At 45.2% G+C, this 17,895-nt stretch overlaps 1 protein-coding gene across 1 annotated transcript in view; it reads right to left on the bottom strand.

Annotated features, from left to right (window-relative positions):
* Positions 1–17,895, bottom strand: part of NCOA1 (nuclear receptor coactivator 1) — a 185,750-nt gene that overhangs the window by 134,010 nt on the left and 33,845 nt on the right. The window lies entirely within an intron of this gene.

Here is a 17,895-nt window from a genome sequence, read left to right as displayed (position 1 = left end):
TATGGAGGCTTGAGCGCCTTGGAGGACAGGCTGTTGTGACGGTATTTTAAACACGTGAGCAGGACGACCAGGCTAATAACAAGCTATCGGTCCTGCTCACATCCCAGGAAGACAAGGGAAATGCCGGTATAAAACCTGATTAGGAATTATAGGAAGCAAATAACTGCTGACTATCGACACATAGGTCTTAAATCAATTGTATGTGTTTTTATTAAGACTACAAGATTGGCTGCAAACTGTAACAGCTCTGATGCAACGTACTTAGAGTTCAGTAATCATTTAACTTCGTAAAGTATAATTTCTCAAGTAACTAGAATTCCATTACATAACGTGGAATATATTAAACAGATTAATAACTGGCCAAGCGACAAGTCATAAAATATAACTAGATCATCATTAATCACGTGCTCGCACTGAAATCCCAGAAGGAGCAGTGCTCGCGCCCTACATTACTCATCCTCCTGCAAGCCAGGAGCAAAAGCCACCGCAGCTCCAGCCCCCACCGACTCTGAAAGCTGCAAACAGCAAAGGACACGAGATCTGGATCTTTCACCAACGTGACCACAAGCAAAGACCTTCCACGTCTTTATCACCAAACACAAAGCTGGGGCAGAGGCCCTTCCCAGTGCAGAGATGTAACAGAGGAGGGACCCAGCAGCAGCTACGGAGGCAGCAGCAGCCTGCTCGGTGCAAGAACAAGGGGAGAAGAAATGAAAGTAGCAGGTGGCAAGTCCAAAACCAAACAAGAGACAGCGGTTTCTCCACACACAACCCAGCTAAGCGGTTTCGCTCCTTGCTGCAGGACGTTGTGCATGCTAAACATCTGCACAAGCTCAAAGAAAGACCGGCCGTGTCCCAGAACAGACACCCGTGACGGTTACTAATAAGATGGACATCATCTCTGGCTCGGAAAGCCCTGGAGATGTTGAAAGATCAGAGGCTGGAGAGTTGGGAAAGAGTCGTACCAGGTCTGCCCAGTTCTCACATCCTTCTGGAGGTTCCACTTTTAGAAACAAAGTGAAGATCCATCAATGCTATTCTTATATTCTCAACTAAGAGTAGCAGAAACTGTACTTTAGAAAAGATCCCAGTGATGGTGGACCACCAACCACACATGGCTCCGCAGTACGGCTTCCTTTGGCAACAACGCCGCACTGTCTACATGCATGAAACTCTCCTGAACGTGGGAGCTCAACCCATGACTTCAAATACAATTGAACCCAGGGAGATCCTACAGCCTCTCGTGCAAGTGACCACATCAGATACTTTTAACAACCTCTCCTTTTCCACAGATGGTGTTCAAGGCCAGGCTGGACAGGGTTTTGAGTAACCTGGTCTAGTGGGAGGTGTCCCTGCCCAGGGCAGGGGGCTGGAACTAAATGATCTTTAAGGTCCCTTCCAAGCCAAACCTTTCTATCATTCTATGAAACTATGGCTTTTGAACCCCAAGCAGCTCACAGGCAGCCCCACAGTCACTCCCGGACTGCTGCGCAGTTGCACAAGAAGCAGTGAGGTGATGCCGTCCCAGGGTCATCAGATGATCTCAGCCCACATCAGCAGAATAAAGCAGGTTTGAGAAGCAGACAGAAACACGTGCCTCATCTAGGGAGCACCAAAGATCTTCCAGACCTAATTCCCTGGCAGAACTGCTCCGTCCCCTCAAGCTCTCCCACGTCCCACACTCTTTCTTCTCCTCAACCATACGAAGATCTCGCTAAGCTTTCCCAGGTCATTACTACACGGCCTGTCTGCAGACCACTACCTGTAGTCCATAAATCACAGCAAGAAGCTATAGGAGCTGGATCTTGGCTTTTCTTTCCAAAGCGTAATACCTTGAGGCAATAATAAGACACTTGACATGCACAAGCTTCAGTTTAAGATATAGAGAGATCTGGAGGACAGATAAAAGAAATGAGTATCCATAGATGATATACATCAACAGCCCGGGATATTTTTCCCTTTCATCAGAAAGCCTTTTAATTAGCAGGAATATGCACTTAAGAGGTTTCCAACATAAAACAACCCAAGACCTTTCACTGAAGCTCGCGCTGACTGGTGACCTTTGCTCTTCTGTTTTCTTCCCAAATCCTGTATTCAGCATTTTTTGCTCAAACTATTCACAACTTTCACCGAGTGGTTTGAAGTGATTTGTTCTAGGCATACCGTGTTTTTCCCTCCAACAAAGCATCAAAGTCGGGTTGTTCCCTGCGACCCGACAAAGCAGAAAGAAGAAATATCCCATTTGAGTCCATAGATTGGACCCTGGTTTTACACAGTTGAAGCCGAGGGCAAGAAGTGGGTTATCCATGATCTTGTTAAGCATATCCTCTGAAGCTGCTTTGAGCAAGGTTCAGACCAGACATCCCTTCCACCTAAACCATCCCACATTAACTATAGCGGGCTCAGTGTATCAGAAGTTCTCCTTATCCCATGAAAATGTATTCGAACACACACAGGAGAGCCTGTGTGGAAAGCCTGAACCCACCAGCCTTTCCATCCGCATGTCTGCTTTGAAATTCTATTCATTGGTTGAAAAATTAGTGGAGAGTATAAGGAAGCTAAAATTTAGCATGGTGTTTAGGGTCAAGGTCAACTGCTAATATATTTTTGAGTAAAATACACCCACTGAACCACTTCAGACGTTCCAGTGACCCAAGAAACAACTTCCTGTCATCCTTCATCCAAGCTAGATCTCGCCCAAAACCTTTCATCTTTAACTTACTACCACATTTTCCAGCTCCTCTAAGCCATGTGCTTTCTACTGCACCTTCAGCCGTGGACCCACAGGGCATAAACGCTTTGCCAGTGAGTTCTCACACAGCCCCTGATGGACCGAGCCACCACAGCACCTTTGAAGCGGTCATCCTTTAGCGTGGGAAACACCCGTCTTTCAATACCTCCCTTGTTATATTTTACTTAAGGCTCTAAATATTTTACCGGTGACTGTTTAACATTAAAATGCATAAACAAGGGTCCGTGCAGCCAGGCTCAGAAACAGCATTGCTCTCCTCACTTGATGAGTGGGCTCCAGACCTACGACATGAAGACAACCGTGAACGTAGCTCCAGGTTTGTCTGCCCTCGGCCCACGCCGTGACCGCAGGATCATCTCCTGTCTTTCTGCTGCAAAAGTTTGTTCCGTGTAGCCCAGGTAATCAAACCTAATAAATTCTAGCCAACTATAAAAAGCAAGTGGAATGGAGTTCGGAGAGATTTAATGTTTATTGTATGTTGACAAAATCCATAATTTATTTACTTGTTTTTCATTGCCGTGCTATATATATAAAGGGCACACTACAAAGTAATATTAAAACAGAACAGCTTTGTCACAAGGGGTTGCAGGGAGCCTCCCCGCAAGGACCTTCCTTCCCTGCCTGCTTACAAGGACATGCAGCACCTAATACTTTTTTGCAACTCCTCCAAACTCCAAGGCTGTGGGGCCAGTCTAAATGCTGCATTTTTAAAGGATATTTAATCTCCCAGGGGTAAGGATATTCAGGCAACAGTTTCAAGGCAACGCTAATGTCTCACTACGTTTCCCCTCCCTGTGAAAATACTCTTTCAGGTTCCCTTTAAATTTGATTTTGCTTAAGAACTTATACACGTTTTTGGGCATCTGGAAAGCTTGTTTTCCTCCTTATCTACTTTTTCATGTATTACTGCTTGATTTATACCCCATACCAAGTAATGTTGCAGGAGCCAGAGAGAAAAGCCGTTTTGCAAGAGGGCTAAATCTGTTTGCCAGTTAACTGTTGCAAATTAAAAGGTCAGAAAAACAATCACTGTATTTGGAAAGAATAATTTTACACAACTAAGACCTTAACGGAAAGAAAAAAAAAATACATTAACTTTGTTCCAGTAAAGCGAGTTGTCTTATCTACCCATACGGAAGTTTAATAAACAGCTTTCTGTACTTCTAAGGTTTTGACCGCGTGCCAGGTTTTGCAGGGATCTCACTCGTCCCAGATGAAACTGCGGGGCTTTAACTGCAAAGCAGAGAGTGTAAAATATGTTTTAAAAGAAATCTGAAGGAGAAATTGATTGGGTTGGCTCGTTTAGGCAATCAATAACAACAGGGAATGCTAATACTAGAGTTACATCTGCAGATTGCTCGGCTGTTACAGACCAAGTCCTGTGAATGAACCTGCCGGGTCCCAAAGCCCACGGGACTCCTTGCAAGACAGGAGAGGCACCCAGAATCGCAGAGTCATAGAATTCCCCAGGTTGGAAGGGACCTTTCAGGTCATCGAGTCCAACCATTGGCCTAACACTGACAAAAAATATCACTAAACCACATCACGAAGCACTCCATCTACCCGTCTTTTAAATACCTCCAGGGATGACGACATTATGGAGCCCAAGTCCGGAGCCCTGCCAGGCTTTTGGAGCCCAAGTCAGGAGCCCCGCCAGGCTTTTGCCAACTCGAGAGTAGGGCAGCTCCAGGTGGAAACACCTGGGCTTATTCACTGAGGCTCTCAGTGGCCGCTGGAGCCATCCAGGGAGAGGAGGGAGGCAGATGTAGCTCCAAGTTTCGGCCAAAGCAGCAGCAACAGCATTTTCTGGACGGCCGTTCACCTCTCCTGTTCTTGACAGACTGTCCAGCAGTCATCCTTGGGGATAGCAGAAGGACTGAAGAGGCCAGTCTGAGTTCCACTGCCACATAATTCAGGTTTCGACTCATTGAGAGACAAGAAATGGGTCCAAGGGGGTTGGAACTAGATGATCTTTAAGGTCCCTTCCAACCCAAACCGTTCTCCGATTCTATGATTCTGTAAGGAGGACAAGCCGAGATCGAGGGTTGTTGGGTCCCTAAACCCCAACTATCTCCAGGTGGCACACAGGGAGAGAAGAGCTCAGCAGAAAGGAAACGCTGTATTCATGGATGTGACACCAAGTATAAAAGAACTTCTTTGGCAGGTCTCCTCAACAGCCTCATAGGTCGATGAATGCTCAACCTGCCACAGGTCTCCATTGCTGGCTTTTCTCCATTTACTCACCTCATCGCAACACCAAGCCTAGAGTTCCCAATTTTGGTATTTATGCAGATTACTGTAATTTTGAACCAGCTCAAGATTTCACAAGTGCTGTGAAGCCGTAACAGCACTTTGTTGGCAGAAGTTGCTTAGTGATATGGTTTAGTGATGGTTTTCGTCAGAGTTAGGCTGGATTTGATGATCTGAAAGGCCCCTTCCAACGTGGGCAATTCTATGGTTCTAAGTCCCCAGGCTGGACCACTTCAGGAGCTACAGGCAGTGGGAAACACCCAAGTCAAAATCTCGCCCTTGCCATGACTTGACCCACCAGCTCCAGGGAACACTGGACCTGCTGCAGGATCCTGCAAAGAGAATAAACCTGAAAGCTCTTTAGGAGATGACATTTTCCAAGGGTGCTTCAGCCATCCCCACCGCAGTACACGCGAGCAGGACTCTGGTTTCACACCCTGAAAGCAGAAGTTTGCTTTAAGGGGGGGAAAGAAAATCGCCAAACCAACAAAACTTGAAGCATTTTTCCATCCACACACAACCCAGCACTCCGGGTGCCCACTCACTACATTTTGCCAAATTAATCCAGAACTTGCTCCGAGCCAAAGGAATCATTAGATTTATGACCAAAAACTATCAGGTCATTAACAGCCTTAACTGCACACTTTATATTAGTTTTTAATAACTTCCTGTTACAGATTAGATCCAACTTTATTCCTCCCTCACCGGCTGAACATGAACTCCATGAACACCCTAATTTCTAGAAGGGCATCCACAGCCTCAGAATATTCGGTTTCTCTCATTAGGGTAAATTTGGTTTCCAGCCAAATGACATATAAATAATTATTTACACAGCTCAGTACTCCTGCGATGCTCAGGATCCTTTTCTTCCAAAGCCTCGCAGTTATCTTAAAAAGCGTCTACCGTCATTTGCAAACTATTTTGTCAGACTGATGCCAAAGGGTGATAACCGCTTGATGTCAGCTCCTCGGAAAGGCTGAAATCGCAGAACGGTTCCAAAGGGCTCTACTTGAAGTTATCTCTGAGCAATCTAGGAGAGGTGATCTCGTACAGAAGAGGGGAACTGGTGTGAAGAGCTGCGCAAATGCTAATTCCACGTGCTGGGAAGAAGCAGCGTGTTTGAAAGTGGAATTTAAGCTGTCACAAGTTCCCTGTTCCAACAAAACCAGCTCCTGCCACACTTTAAAAATAAACCCTTAATCTGAAATCTCCTGCAAAGAACAATCTTGATCTTAGAAACATGAGACTGACTTTTAATTCTTTCCTACCTTTTTTTTTTCCCTCCCTCCTCAAAGCCAATGGCAATGATTAAACCGTGACAAATGGGTTTGTGTATCGGTACCATGATGGAGCAGGCTGCCGACCAAGTAAACCTGAAGTGATGCACAAATATGCTGTTACACCAAGCGATGCACAGACACTGTGGTGGCCTCAGCCCTTCCCGATCACTCGAACAGCTGTGCACTGGATTACAAGTATGCGGTACAGTACTTTAAACTGTTTACTTTCTTACTATTCATCATTCAAATGTGCTTAACAACAAGCACCAGCGGCCTGGGACAGATGTTCTTGCCTTTCTTTCTTCCACAACCAAATGCAATTTAAAAAAAACTAACGGAGAAGGGTATAATAAATAAAATATATAAAGGACACTGTATATAAAATCACAGAGTTCAAAAATTTTTCTTAATATATGAACACAGCGGTGGTGTACTGGAGTCCAGCCGTAGCAACTTTGCTCTTAATTTCTATGTCTGGACTTCCAGCTCTTAATTAATCCTTGTCTTATATTTTTAACTTTAAAGATGCTTTATTGTCCTGGCATCAAAACAATGACAGAGGGAGGCATTAGACATTGTGAAATCCTAGTTCTTTTGATTTCAATGAATTTGGAATTTCAATTCTATTAGACCTCAAGAACCGTTTCACGAGGGCCTGGGTCCTGCTGAGCCAAGCCTGGGAGTGAGCGTAGGCTGAAGATGCAAAGGGCTCGGCACCATCACGGCTACATCTCAATAAAATCGTCACCGTCCTCAGCCCAGGGATTTCAGATCTGTATCTCATCACCTTTATTGAATCCAAACCGTGGCAGAGCTCGTTATAGCCAGAAGCAATTTAGAAGTTTCCGAGAAGCTGACTCAATAGGCTTCTTTAAAAAGTAAAGCCAACGAAATAATTTTAGGATGTTCTCCGACGCTTCTTAATGATATAAATATATTGGGACGATGAAGGGGAAAAAAAAAAAAAAAAAAAAAAACAAAAACGAAGACAAGTTTCTGAAACAACTGTCACTTCAAGATTTCAAAACTGCTCTTCTCTCGCTGCCCCCATTACTCACATCAATACGCTGGAGATTTTATACAACGCAGAGAGCTCAGACAAACAGACGGGATATGAACACACAACTATTGTGTTTACTATAATCCCTGGCTGACAATCAAATAACACAAAGCATATTAATACTAAGAAAACAATTATACTGGAGTTAAAACTTCATATATTATGGAATAGCATAAATCCATATTAAGAATACACAGCTATAGCTACAGAAAGAAAATTCGGTAGTAAAAAGGTAATTTTGAGGACTCTAATGAGTGGAAAAAATGTAAAGTGAAACCTTCATCACTGCGTGTTACTGCACACTAAAATACAATGCTGTTTAAAAAGTTTAAATCCATGTTTATTTTTTTTAATTATTTCAGTACGGTACTCAAAAAAAAAAAAAAAACAAAAACAACTGAGACTTTATCAAAAAACAAATCCCTTAAAGCGGTAAGAACATTTCTAGAAGGTTTCATCAACATCAGGGCCACGGACGGGAAATGGCTTAGGCTGCTTCTTGGTCTGCGAGAGAGGGGAAAGGTGGCTGTAGGGGAAGGGAATTCCAGGTCCAAGAGCATCCAGCGCCCAAGCTGCCACGGCAGCCAGCAGGGCACCGCGTGCACGAGGACCATTAAAGGCAGTTTGGAATATATGGCCAAAGCTTTTAAGATGACATGCTTATCAGCCTGAATGCCCAAGCAGTGCTTTAGAAATACAGGATTACTGGGAGGAGAGAGCCTGTGTTTATACAGAAGGGCTGCAGTGAACTTAAAAGCTTTACAGCTCTTTCTCACGTATTTATGCTTATTAAAAAAAAAAAAACAAAAAACAACAAGATGCCATATGCTTATCTGTATTTCTAACTTTAGCTGTTTGAATGCTTTGTCTGAATCGACTCCCTACGGGAACTGAGAATTCCCTCCCCCGCTTTCATGCACTATTTCAGCTTAAACATTTCGCCCACGACACTGCAGAAGGTGAGCAAGGGGCTGCCGAGGGTGGGCGTCCCGCTCCTGCAATCAACTGCGATGGCCGCACGCGCACGATGGGGCTGAGATGATGGGGACAACCACTTTACCTTCTCAGCTACTAGCACCCACTGCCAGACCAGGTGCAGTAATCGTAATTTCTCATATAAAGCCTATTCCGTGCTATAAACTGGCCTTGACTGGGCACTGGTGGAAGAGCAGCACCAGAGTGGTGAAGGGGGGGGACTGTATAAGGGAAACGGAGACAACCTGGACAGAGAAGTCAAGGGTTAACCACTGCTTTTCCCCTTCTCCACTGCAACCTCGAGTAGCTCATGGAATCTCCAACCCCCCAGCTATGCTCCTCTAAAGCCTGTTTTCCAGCAATTTTAGAGAAAAGGGATTCCAGCTGCACACGCGGACTAGCAAAGTGTCCGTGCTAATATACATCCTCCCTCCTCTGCTCCCGCATCCATCGTGTCCTACCATCGGTCCAGAGCCGCCCCGAAAATACAGCATGGCGCTGGGTTTCTGTGTGGTCTGCCACGAAAAGAGGGCACGGGCAGGGAAGGAAAAAGACTTTTCAGAAGCAGATGACTACAGCCACGCAAGCTGAATGTAGCTTTATAAAAGAGGGGAGGAAAAAAAGCTGTTCATAAACTGCTTTAAGCCAATCCATCGAGATGCGTTTTCTGCAAAACGTGTCTCTTGCAGAACTTCAGATCCTGCGGGCAAACCAAGCCCTTCACATTCAAGTTTCTCCCATCCATCAATCCAGAGACGGAGCTCCCTGCTGCTCTCACCCTTCCAGGGAAACCAGCTCCAACAACAGAGGATTTGGCTGAGAATTTCCACCTGTGGCTAGCGGCAACGGGAACAAGCCTTTTTCTGTGAAGTTCCTCAAACCAGACCCAAACCGCCGCTTTTCCTTTTCAGAATTAAAAGCAGATGGTAAACAAATCAAAGGACAGTTATCTAAACAGTTGCTGAGATTCAACATCGCTCTTCATTACCCAGCTGAAATATATTGTTTTCACATTCATACTCCCAACTCCAATCTGTTTATTGGTTTGCAATAGTGGGGAATTTCCTCCTCCTTTTCCAATAGCAACTTGGTAACCACAGCGCATTTGGCAATTTTTTAGACAATATTCCTTTGAAGCGTGAACCAAAAGGGGCTGGAAATGAGAAACAGCCACTCTGGAGGTGGTACAAAGATGCACTCCACCGTAGAAACTTCAGGGAAGATTCAATCTCCTGAAATAACTCCTCGGTGTCGCCATTCGAGGGGAGAATTTGATCTACCCTTTTCTGACAAACAGGCAAAGCGAAGGATTCGGAAGTGTCACCTCCAATATCCATTCAAAACCTGTACAACACGCAGCCTCCAAATCACTTTGATCTACCGAAGAACAGCACGTTTCACGGGTAAAGCCACCGTAAAGAAACCGGGGGCCGTAGGCGCTTCCGATGGGCACACGCAAGGTGCCCAAAACAGGAGCAGAGCGAGGCCGAGCACCCCAATGGCTGCTCCTCTGCCCCATCCCATGGTGCAGGACCCTCCTGGCAGACGCCATACCTGCACCGCAGGGCCATCGAGCTGCCAGGGTGTTTTTAATTGCAGACTCGTGCCCTAAAGCAGATGGGGTCACCACGGTGAGAACCAAGGCACATTTGGGCAGAAGACACCAGGGTGGAGAAGCACCACCCTGAGGTCTCCAGTAGCCCCCAAGTCCTGAACTTGGCACAGTAATTCCTCCGTCAAGCCCAGAAATTCTGGTCTTCTCCAATTATACCTGCGAGGTGGCAGGGAATTGGACTCCATGATCCTTACAGGTCCCTTCCAACAGGAGATATTCTATCATTCTACGATTCTAGAAAGAGAGATATAGGAAAACGTGGATCTCAACTAAAGCATCCATTTTACTTAATCCCCAGATTGCTCCAGCAGTGTTTATACTCTAACATGAGAGCACTCCAGCTGCAATTTGCTGTATAGAAACACGACCAGAAGGGAGAGAACATTGCAAATCCAGCAAAAAAACACCCACTCCTGCGTTACATGTATTAACCAAAATGATCTCCTAACCCATTAGCACGACATCCCGATTCCAACGCCATCCTGAGCTACCCGAGGAGGTTTGCTGACCGCGCGTTCCCCTTCCCGTCACGTACGCAGCGCTGGAAGGGAACGCACGCTCATCCTCATCCTCACCCGAGCAACAAGGTGGTTATCACTAATTGCAGCAGCAAAACAACTCAATGAGACGGCAAACACAGGCATAAAGCAGAAGGAAGAAGGAAAATTTGGAAATCTGGGCAAGCTTCCTCACGTTTTGGTTTCTGCAGGTGTAAAATGGGAATTACTGATGCGAACACCTCTGGTTAAGTGCTATGAGCTTTGCTTACTGCACCTTGTAAAGCAGCAGTGTCTTCTGCGCAAGAGACTCTGAAAAGCTGTCACAGATCTGGAAAAGGAAATTACATGAATCCAAACAGATGGTTAATCAAAAGGTTAGCCACTGGTGCTGCAGCCAGAGGAAATAGGGTTTTCTTCAGCAAAAATAAATCATATAAATAATATAAACACCAGTGGCTTAAGTCAAAATAATACTTTAGGTCAATCTGGACTTAACACCTTCAGCATCATCCCTCTAAATCTCAGCATTCCTGACTTTCAGCAGTTGAGCCTTAAAATGACTTAAGTCTTTATAGGTCTTCCAGGGTCTCACGTTCCCTCTGCAGCCACCTCGCAGGGCGACGCGGGCGAGTGGCTCGGCAGCACGGGCTTCTGCTCACGTTCCCAAAACACAAACAGGTACAAAGAACAGCATCTGCACTTCGTTTCGGTGGCAAGATTTTCATGCATCAGCAGCCAAAACTGCTGGACCACCATATAACCCCAAGCGTGGGCTGGAGGAACATTCTGGAATTTGTTTTCTTGGTGTGTTTTTTTTTTTTTTCCCCCCCGAACACACAACATTGGAAGGGACAGCGCCAAAGTTTCAGAATCACAGAATGGTTTGGGTGGGAAGGGACCTTTAAAGGCCATCTAGCCCAACCCCCTGCCCATCTTCACCTAGATCAGGTTGCTCAGAGCCTCAAAGTCCCACCGCGTGCCAGTAGAGCACCGTGAAGCACTGGACTGCAGCAAGAGACAGTGTTAAAATAAGCTCTTTGGAGATGAGCTTTATATATAAAATTTCCATGGTTACCTCTGTGCAAGTTACCATGGATTAGACGGGACTAAGTACTTATTTTTCCAAAGCCATTTATAAGCATTTAAGAGATTTTTTCCATTCTTGCCTCAAAGTATTTCATACCATTAGCCACTGTTTTTCTGATCATATGCATTATGTATTAAGTCTTAACCAAAACTTAATTTTATACTTTTACAGTTTACAGGAACAGCATTAGAGATAGGTACGATAAGAAGATATATATTTATATAAAATGTCAAGCTAATCTTGACAGCTAGTAAAGTCCTAGCGTGAATTAAAGGCTACAAGAAAGTATTTTATCATTCTACCAGATGAAACAGCTCTTGGATCAGACCGATTTTTCCAGATGTTAGGAGTCAAGTCAGGGGCCATAATCGCATCGATAACCATGGCTAACACCTACGCAACTGTGTTTAAACAGTAATATTAATGATTCTTGTCGTGACTGCAGGAACTCAAGCTGAGGTGGTGGTGTTTTCAGTCCAAAGAATGAAATCTGTAAGATTGTCCAAAATCAGAGCTATTTCTGCTCAGCACCACTTATGGAAAAACTCTTATCTGGAAGGCATTTCTTGATTTGTATTTTTAATGAAACATTTGAGGCTGTAGGACACTACTTCTGGGAAACCACCTACAACAACCCATGAGCAGCAAGTCCAGGAGCTGCAGACCGATGTGAACACCACACTCCCCACCCAGCTCAGTCACCCGGCTGGTTGGGCAACACACACACAACCCGCCTAGCCCAGTATCTTCTTCAACTGAAAATGGTGAGAAATGGGCTTTTATAAGCATCTTTGAGATAAATACGGGCATTATGTGGGATGCCAACACTCAGCAGAAGATCCCAGCTGGTCCATGAGAAAGAGACATTCAGCTCAGCGAAACGGGTCCCGTCTTTCATGACCTGCACTGCCTGAATATGACAAAACAACAAGCAGATTTAGACGCTGGGTTTTACTTCCGTCCAACCACCAGCCTTGCTTTGCATCACACACCCAGAAGAGCCAAACCCTAACAGCCTCCATTCTACCGCCCCTCATATACCCAAGTTTTGTCCTTTCTTTCTTGGGAATTAAAATAATCTCCACAAATACAGGGCAGAGCAGACAAATCATTCATTTAAAGGGTCTTGGTCCCACCTGACTGGGACTATGGGTGTGTTACAATGGAATTAAGATACAGAAAATGAGTTACACACCCCTGTTATTTCGCAGTCCTACTTATCTTCCTCGAACTGCCAGAGGCATCCTAATCCCCAGTTTCAAGAGAATCGCTTCTTAAAAATGAAAGGAAAGCAATTTTCAAAGCCACCCCACCTGGCAGGGAGAGGGCTCTGCAGGAGCTTGGCCTCCGGGCGCGCTGGCAGCATGGGTTTGGTTCTCCAGACCAACATTGCCCCCAACGCTGCTCAAAGCCAGGTTGCCCTTTGCCTCCTGCAACAAAAACGACGAGCTCCTGTTTGACGTTGGATTTCCATCGGCTTCACGTGGCACCGTAAAGAGTGCGCGGCGTGGAGGCAGCCAGATGTGGCCCACAGCTGTCGCTGAGGAGCAATACCCAAGCCCTGGGAGGAGACACTGTTGGGAACGCGTGACTTTCTGCTGGATCAGCTAGTCCATTCATCCCCATTCTCCCCTTGGATCTGCTATTTTAGCTCTGCCATCGCCAGGCACGTCGCCAAGAAGCAGTAAAGACGATTTAATTTCTGGAGGAGTGGTAGGAAAATTGCAAATCTGGGATACGATGATAAAGACATCATCTTCTTTGTGACTTGCGCCATAGAATCCACAGACATTGTACGAAGATACCTGTCACTAAACGGATTCTTTTCACAGCATTATCACTCGCTCACGCAAAACTTCAACAGATTGCCAGGACCTGGAAGAGTTGGTGGTTTCAACCACGGAACCATTCCTTTAAGTTAAAACAGCTTTCCATGAAGTTTTACAAGCAAAGTGTCTTTCTTTTAATTTGGACATTGTAACATGTCATTTCGCTACCTCAGCACGCTTTGAGAAGGACATACAGACAAACTGTGATTTTTAAAAATACTGCACTGAACAGTAGTATATGCAGACCAAAGGGAATGACTTTATTCCCAAAGAAAAGACACTGCAAAGCAATGATGTATGTAAAATAAGTTTCAAAAAGGAATTCTTTTTTTCAGATCAATCTTAAACAAGAGTGTGATCAAAACCACACAGGAATCTAAAAATATCTAACCAGAGAAAACACTAAACAGCAAAACACGGAGAAGCAGCCCTAGACTATTTATTAAAGGGATTTATTCCCCTTTTTTCCTTTCTTTACAGGTTCCCAAGTGCTACCTCAGATGGGCCACGCAGCAGGTCACAAACCACCAAAAAGATCCAGACCATTCGCACCACAAGGTGCAGGACGAGTGTCTTCGCACCGTCTCCACGTGGCTTTTCGCTCGGCTTCTCAAAGTCAGGCTCAGCGCTAGGAATGGCTAAGACAATCCAAATATTATCTGTGCAAATCTACACCTGCACGGGGACATCGTGTTCTAAAAGAAATGGCTTTAAAGCATGTTAATAGTTGCTGAAATTCTTCATTTCGGGAGCAGCCCATCTACAAACGTTTCGTGTTTTCAATCACGTTGGAGCAAATTAACTCCCCGGTGTTTGAAGTCTGAAGTGAATTCGCTGCGTGGTAATTACCTCCTGCTCACGTACAAGTAGCTGCTTGTGCCAGCCCACCTCGCTCCTGCTTCGAGAGGCGACGCTCCCAAGTCCCGCCGTAGCGCCGCGGCTGTTTACGTTTCTGAAGACAAGCCTAAAGAACTGTTTTTCCTCCCCTGCTTTAGAAAACTCTCTCCAGAAGAGCTTGTTTAGCCAAAGATCATGGAAGCTTTTGAAAAAAAAAAAAAAAAAAACACCAACAGAGGAACTTTGACAAACACCGTTTCAAAACCGCTTCCTAGAGCAAGCTGTATAAAATTATCTTGGATACGTGCTTTTCCCACTCGGTTAAGCCAGGCTGAAAGGGAGAATTCCCCGGTGATTCAGCACATCGTTTGAAAACGTGATGCTTTTATTAAGCCCGAACAAAGCGAGGCCTCTCAAGGAGGCACTTGATTTCCAAGCACCTGGAGACGTTCAGCGCTTTGCCAAGCGCTCGGGGTGGGTCCAGGCACAACATCCGCACAGAGAGCGAAGCTTTGCCGATGAAGGTACAAGCCTACAGGTAGCGGCATAATATTGACAGCACCTCCAGGAAAAGGATTTATTGGCTTCATTTGGTTCTCTTAGGAGGGCTCAGCACAGCATCAGCAAGTTAGTTCAGGCTTCAGACATATAAAAAGATGCAAGGCGCTGGAAAAAATATGTTGCATGTTGCCCCCTTTCCATCCCGCTGTTATCCACCTCTCTCCCCAGTGCACACCCTCATCTTCTGAAACTTGCATTAGGTCTACCTGTTAAAAATCCACACTCCCTTAAACACAAAACACCCAGTCCCAGAGGCCACCACCTCTCTATGGCCGGTGATTTTATGTTTTAGGGTGCTCTTCTCACTTTGCAACGTAAGCGACCTCATCGTGTGGCTCAGCAGCAGCGGTTGGACTTTCTGCTCCTTTCATCTCTCACTACGAGATCTCTAAGTGCTTAGAAATTAGCCCAAAAGTCCTCCACAAACTTGGTGGTCAAGCTCTTGGCATCTAGGAGAGACCCTCGTGGTCCTAATTCAGGTCTTATTCTCCAAGCGCCCATCACTCCCTCAAGTTTTATTTCACAGACCTTAAGGACGCAAAATATAAAAGGTAAAAACATTAAATCAGAGATCAAACCTGCCCCGACAGACAGAAATTAAACTTAATATGCCTTGAGAGTGCTCTCGTGTAAGTAAGTATTTTGAAGCTGATCAAGTGTTCATAAGCATTAATATGCTTATAAATATCTGCTCACAGAAAGAAAAAAAGATCAGCTAGGAGGATTTGGCTATATACAAAATGTACTAATTTCCTAAAATAAGCAAATTAAAGGAAAATATTTTTATTTGTTCCATCAAGGAACGTGATCTTCAAGTTGATAGTGCCATCTCTGGAAAGTTATCCAAGCGGGTAGGCAAGACTGGGGAAGTAAACAAAATTCATCTCGGAAGAACCCCGTAATAATGAATCAGGCACACGTGGGGCTACGGGGAGATCATCAATAAGAATCCGAATTAAAAAGCAACCGGAGGGTGGGCCAGGCAAACTACATCAAAATCTAGAAGCTAATTTCAGTCAAATAAGTAGTATTTACTAGAAATGAGGACTGAGGTCCTGTCCATCTGGCAAATGTCTGAGACATCCTCTTAAAGCTCTCTTGGCTCTGCAAGAGCAGGACTTTATCCTCTAAGGAAAAGAGATGGAAAACAGCTCACAAACCTCCTCCGTGCAGACTTCAGTCCCTGTGGATGTGATCTGAGAAACAGTAGTTTCTGCTCTTTATTCCCAGCATAGGAAATAACAGACTGGGAGATGACGCTATCTTTTCCAGTTTGCCTAAAAAAAAGGCTAAACCACTTTTAACATCTGAAAGATAGAGTCTGGCTTCACCTTTACGTGCCTGGGATTTGGAAAGGGATATACACACAACTGATCCCCCCAAAAATACGCAACTGTATCAGGCAAGTGGGGATAAGGGACACACATAAGGGACAAGGGACACACGACTTGGTAGTAAACGCAAACCTGCGAATGGTGGGTCCAATATAAATGCCTGTAACTCGTTAACTCTCCTGGCAGAGGTGACTGCGGCCAAGAACTTCAGTCAACTGATGAAATAAAGAACATTTGCCCCAGGCTCAAATGGATATTTCATTAATTACGTGAGAATTAAGCTAAGATTAAGCGAAGATAGAGACCTCTCTTACGGGAGCAGAGGTCAAGAACTAAGAATTTGTTTAATCTCGCGGATAACAACAAACTGACATCAATAAGAAACAAGGTCTAACAAATGCACTCTTAAACACGGGCTTGAGATTTTGTAACGCTAATATTTGTGTACAGATGGGATCCGCTGAAGCAACCCTATTAATGCTTCCCAGCTTATGAACCTTCTCCACGTGGGGAAACAGACTCAATTTGGGTAATAACATTTATAGTTTACTGGAAAGCGTTGACCCCCACCACAGTAAGCACATTTTCTGCGGTATTTAGAGATTTTGCGGGCAGAGTGGGGAGAAGAGAGCTAATTTGGGTAAAAGACCTGACCATTTTGTTCGGAATGGCAGATCCGAAGCTGAGCAACCATCGATGTTTCTGCATCCCCACTAAGGAGCGGGGTACGCGTGGGAGCATCCCCCACCTGCCCAGGATCACGCAGCAATGATCATCTCAACCTTGCCTTCCTTGACAGGCAAAGAACCTACCCGAGATGAAAGCTGTGCTTCACCACGTCCTTTGCAGCGAGAGGACAAGAGGTGACGGCTTTAAACTAGAAGAGGGGAGATTCAGACTTAGATACAAGAAAGAGATTGTTTACCCTAAGGGCGGTGAGCCCCTGGCCCAGGCTGCCCAGGGGGGTGGTGGCTGCCCCATCCCTGGAGGGGTTCAAGGACAGGTTGGACGGGGCTTGGAGCAACCCGCTCCACTTGAAGATGTCCCTGCCCACGGCAGGGGGCTGGACTAGATGACCTTTAAAAGTCCCTTCCCGCCCAATCCATTCTGTGATTCTATGATTCTTCAGTTCTTCCTGGCGTCCCACCTTCTCCTTAGCTGTGGGGTGCTCAGGGTTCAGATGATTGCAGCAAATTAATTTCCCACTTAATATGCAATTTTCAGTGACCATTCATTGAGCTTCTTGCCCTTAATCGTTTTGCTTAATTTATTTACCAAGGGTCGCTCCTCTCTACGCTAAATGCAAGGCCAGAGGGCTCTGAGCAAGCCGCAGGCTGAGACCTCCACAGCCCTGGTTAGCTCATCAGGAGCCGACTTCCAAGGACCAGACGTGCTGCTGGAGGCTGCTGCTCTGCTAAAGACACATTTTTCCCCAAAAGGTGCTGCTATTCCACAAAGCTGGTGAAACAGGCACCTCCCGCTCTGTTCACAGAAAGGATTACCGGTGCAGCATCTTAACGCTGTGCAAGAGAGGAAGCAAAAGATGCTAAAAACTTAAATTTATATATTAATAATAGATAAATACGTGCACCTTAAATATATTAATAATGTTCTTTCAAAGGGCTTTTGCCGACCTCTGAGCTAGTCTCACGTTGCATTTCCAGCTGCAGGACGGCCACACAGGTAAGCAGAAGACTAAATGTCACAATCTTGTGAATAGTGGCCTCCAGCTTCCTAATCTTAAACCTTCCCGTGACACAAACAGCCTGCGAGACCATCTAAGCTCACCCCTAAAAAAGGTAATTCCAAGCTTTT

Source organism: Larus michahellis, chromosome 3 (assembly GCF_964199755.1).
Source record: "Larus michahellis chromosome 3, bLarMic1.1, whole genome shotgun sequence".
Taxonomy (NCBI): Eukaryota; Metazoa; Chordata; class Aves; order Charadriiformes; family Laridae; genus Larus; species Larus michahellis.
The sequence above is the reverse complement of the archived record's forward strand: the minus strand, read 5'-3'. Positions and strand labels throughout refer to the sequence as shown.